The sequence below is a fragment of the Dunckerocampus dactyliophorus genome, unplaced genomic scaffold (genome assembly GCF_027744805.1).
Source record: "Dunckerocampus dactyliophorus isolate RoL2022-P2 unplaced genomic scaffold, RoL_Ddac_1.1 HiC_scaffold_25, whole genome shotgun sequence".
Lineage (NCBI taxonomy): Eukaryota > Metazoa > Chordata > Actinopteri > Syngnathiformes > Syngnathidae > Dunckerocampus > Dunckerocampus dactyliophorus.
The window spans coordinates 195,001-200,000 of record NW_026559861.1 but is presented as its reverse complement, the minus strand read 5'-3'; positions in this window follow the sequence as shown (position 1 = coordinate 200,000).

The following is a 5,000-nucleotide window of genomic DNA, read 5'->3' as shown; positions in this document are numbered from 1 at the left end:
AGGTCGGGCAGAGTGCGACACGCGTGTGACGAGGGGACGGCGAACCGCTGCCTCGGCAATCATCGGCTTCACGGGTGCCATGTGCACTTGCCCATTGAGGCCAACCCGCAGGCTGGAGGAGCCGTCCGCCCGAACACCGGCACCACGGCCGGCCGGCGGGGGCCCTCCAAAGGCGGGTCTGGTTTACCGCTAGGTCAGTGGGGGCTCAGGGGGTTGGGGTGCGTGCGAGCGCGGCCGGGTGGGGGGCAATGGCCCCCCGGGTGGCCGCGCCGGAGGTGTCACTCGCCTCCAGTGAGCACTCGGCTCCTCTCTGTCGGACACCCGGAGGTGAAGCGCGGGCCCTGCTACCGCGCCGGAGGTCCCACTGGCCTCCAATGAGCACACTCGGCTCCTCTTTGTCGGACACCCGGAGGTGAGGCGCGGGCCCCTCTTACCCGCGCCGGAGCCTCAGCTTGCCTTCCAGCGAGCTGGGCTCCTTTTTTATTTTCTTTGGAGTGGGCCACCCGGAGGTGGAGAGCGACCCGCAGACGAAGCACGGCCAGGGGCCGCCGGATGCCGCCCATGGCGGGCGCTCCCACTCCTCTGACACCTGCGAAGCAGCAAAGTGCTCCTTTTCGATTCCTTCCGCCACCCGGAGGTGGAGCGCGGACCCAGCCACCGCGCCGGAGCGAGCAGCAGCCTCGCTCCGAGTGTGCGCCCGCAGACGAAGCACGGCCAGAGGCCGCCGGATGCCGCCCATGGCGGGCGCACACACTTTTCTGACACCTACGAAGCACCCAAGTGCTGCTTTTTGGGATTCGCCACCCGGAGGTGGAGCGCGGACAAAGCCACCGCGCCTAGTGTGCACCCGCAGACGAAGCACGGCCAGAGGCCGCCGGATGCCGCCCATGGCGGGCGCACACACTCTTCTGACACCTTCGTAGCACCAAAGTGCTGCTTTTTGGGATTCGCCACCCGGAGGTGGAGCGCGGACAAAGCTACCGCGCCGGAGCGAGCAGGAGCCTCGCTCCGAGTGTGCACCCGCAGACGAAGCACGGCCAGAGGCCGCCGGATGCCGCCCATGGCGAGCGCACACACTTTGCGGACACCTCGGATTGGCCACCCGGAGGTGGAGAGCGACCCGCAGACGAAGCACGGCCAGGGGCCGCCGGATGCCGCCCATGGCGGGCGCTCTCGCTCCTCGGACAGCTCCATCGGCGCAGCATGGCGCTCGCGGTCGTCATTACCCGCTGGCGAGGCGCGGCCAGGGCCGCCAGGCGTCGCCTATCGCGTGCGCAAACTCCCAGCAAGCACCAACGTGCTCCTTTGGATGTTGTCATCCGGAGGTGATAGCGCGGCCCGGGCCGCCTGACGCGGCCCATCGCGGGCGCTCCTCGTCGGACACCTGCGTCACACAGCCTGGGTGCCAGCTGTGGAGTGACACTTGGAGAAAAAGAAGCACAAGTCACTCATATCAAAGTTCCCGTTCCCTTTTGTTTGTGTCACGCTTGGAAATGCTTGAGAGGTGACACTTTGTCAAAATTGCAGCTGGTGTCTCATCATCATCATCACCGCTGCTCATCAGCCTTCCTTGGATGCCTGCCATGCACGCGGCCCAACGGGGCACTCAGATGGGGTGGGCAGCCCGGACCGCCTTGCGCGGCCCAACACGGGCGCCCAGGGGGACGCGGAAACCCGTTTTAGAAAATAACCTCCAGGGGTTTTCCAAGAGCGGCACAGCCCCAGCTCACGTCCGTGTTTCAGTGCGTCAAAAGCGGATTCAAAAGTGTGCTTTTCTCGGTACTTCCCCTGGAGGTCAGTGTTTCTAAAAACTGGGTTTCCGAAATCGTGCTGGAGGTGTTTTGGTCAACCAGGAAAAATGGCATTTACGGGAGAGGGTAAAGTATACCCCCCCCCCCCCTCTCGGCTGATTTACCCTCTCCCGTAAACGCGTTTTTTCCTGGTCGACCAAAACACTCATTGACTCCCATTCATTTGACACTTTGTCATTTTTTCAGCACTTTTTTCGCGCATTGGGTACTCCGCCCATTCACTCCCATTCATTTGACACTTTGTCGTTTTTCCAGACCTTTTTTCACGCATTGGGTACTCCGCCCATTCACTCCCATTCATTTGACACTTTGTCGTTTTTTCAGCACTTTTTTCGCGCATTGGGTACTCCGCCCCATTCACTCCCATTCATTTCACACTTAGAAAAATCATCCGAGCGGCTCTCCACGCATTTTATAGCCGCTTTGGGGCTCCAGCCGCCTCGGCCTTCATTTCTGACTAGGCTCGTGTGGACTTTGTCGTTTTTTCAGCACTTTTTTTACACATTGGGTACTCTGCCCCATTCACTCCCATTCATTTGACACTTTGAAAAATCATCCGAGCGGCTCTCCACGCGTTTTATAGCCGCTTTGGGGCTCCAGCCGCCTCGGACTGCATTTCTGACTAGGCTCGTGTGGACTTTGTCGTTTTTTCAGCACTTTTTTTACACATTGGGTACTCTGCCCCATTCACTCCCATTCATTTGACACTTTGAAAAATCATCCGAGCGGCTCTCCACGCGTTTTATAGCCGCTTTCAGACTCCTGCCGCCTCGCCTGCACTTCCGCCTCGGTCCGTTAGGATTTAGGCCTTTTTTCAGCACTTTTTCTCCGTTCCTCCGGGGCGACAGCGGCTCTCCACGCATTTTATAGCCGTTTTCAGACTCCTGCCGCCTCGCCTGCACTTCCGCCTCGGTCCGTTAGGATTTAGGCCTTTTTTCAGCACTTTTTCTCCGTTCCTCCGGGGCGACAGCGGCTCTCCACGCATTTTATAGCCGTTTTCAGACTCCTGCCGCCTCGCCTGCACTTCCGCCTCGGTCCGTTAGGATTTAGGCCTTTTTTCAGCACTTTTTCTCCGTTTCTCCGGGGCGACAGCGGCTCTCCACGCATTTTATAGCCGTTTTCAGACTCCTGCCGCCTCGCCTGCACTTCCGCCTAGGTCCGTTAGGATTTAGGCCTTTTTTCAGCACTTTTTCTCCGTTTCTCCGGGGCGACAGCGGCTCTCCACGCTTTTTATAGCGGTTTTCAGACTCCTGCCGCCTCGCCTGCACTTCCGCCTCGGTCCGTTAGGACGTGGGCCTTTTTTCAGCACTTTTTCTCCGTTTCTCCGGGGCGACAGCGGCTCTCCACGCTTTTTATAGCCGCTTTGGGGCTCCAGCCGCCTCGGCCTGCATTTCTGACTAGGCTCGTGTGGACTTTTTCAGCACTTTTTTTGTGCATTGGGTACTCTCGCCCATTGACTCCCATTCATTTGACACTTTGTCATATTTTCAGCACTTTTTTGGCGCATTGGGTACTCTCGCCCATTGACTCCCATTCATTTGACACTTTGTCATATTTTCAGCACTTTTTTGGTGCATTGGGTACTCTCGCCCATTGACTCCCATTCATTTGACACTTTGTCATATTTTCAGCACTTTTTTGGCGCATTGGGTACTCTCGCCCATTGACTTCAATGCATTTACTGCAACTCCTGCCTGTGTCCGCCAGAGGGCGTCTGGCTTAACAGCGGCTCTCCACGCTATTTCTATCCGCTTTGAGGCTCCAGGCAGCTCGGCCTGGGTTTCTGAATTTCTCCCTTGACACTTTGCCATTTTTTCACCTTTTTTTCTCATTTCATCCAGGGACACAGCGGCTCTCCACAGACTTTGCAGCCGCCCCCGGGCTCCAGGCAGCTCGGCCTGGGTTTCTGAATTTCTCCCTTGACACTTTGCCATTTTTCCACCCTTTTTCTCATTTCATCCAGGGACACAGCGGCACTCCACAGACTTTGCAGCCGCCCCTGGGCTCCAGGCAGCTCGGCCTGAGTTTCTGAATTTCTCCCTTGACACTTTGCCATTTTTTCACCCTTTTTCTCATTTCATCCAGGGACACAGCGGCACTCCACAGACTTTACAGCCGCCCCTGGGCTCCAGGCAGCTCGGCCTTAGATCCCGCCTCGCTCCGTTGACACTTTGCCATTTTTTCACCTTTTTTCTCATTTCATCCAGGGACACAGCGGCTCTCCACAGACTTTGCAGCCGCCCCTGGGCTCCAGGCAGCTCGGCCTGGGTTTCTGAATTTCTCCCTTGACACTTTGCCATTTTTCCACCCTTTTTCTCATTTCATCCAGGGACACAGCGGCACTCCACAGACTTTCCCGCGGCCCCTGGGCTCCAGGACCCTAGGCATGGGTTTCTGCCTAGCTCCCTTGACACTTTGCCATTTTTTCACCCTTTTTCTCAATTCATCCAGGGACACAGCGGCTCTCACAGACTTTAGAACCGCCCCTGGGCTCCAGGACCCTAGGCATGGGTTTCTGAATTTCTCCCTTGACACTTTGCCATTTTTTCACCTTTTTTCTCATTTCATCCAGGGACACAGCGGCTCTCCACAGACTTTCCCGCGGCCCCTGGGCTCCAGGCAGCTCGGCCTGGGTTTCTGAATTTCTCCCTTGACACTTTGCCATTTTTTCACCTTTTTTCTCATTTCATCCAGGGACACAGCGGCTCTCCACAGACTTTGCAGCCGCCCCTGGGCTCCAGGCAGCTCGGCCTGAGTTTCTGAATTTCTCCCTTGACACTTTGCCATTTTTTCACCTTTTTTCTCATTTCATCCAGGGACACAGCGGCTCTCCACAGACTTTGCAGCCGCCCCTGGGCTCCAGGCAGCTCGGCCTGGGTTTCTGAATTTCTCCCTTGACACTTTGCCATTTTTTCACCTTTTTTCTCATTTCATCCAGGGACACAGCGGCACTCCACAGACTTTACAGCCGCCCCTGGGCTCCAGGCAGCTCGGCATGGGTTTCTGCCTAGCTCCCTTGACACTTTGCCATTTTTTCACCTTTTTTCTCATTTCATCCAGGGACACAGCGGCTCTCCACAGACTTTCCCGCGGCCCCTGGGCTCCAGGACCCTAGGCATGGGTTTCTGAATTTCTCCCTTGACACTTTGCCATTTTTTCACCTTTTTTCTCATTTCATCCAGGGACACA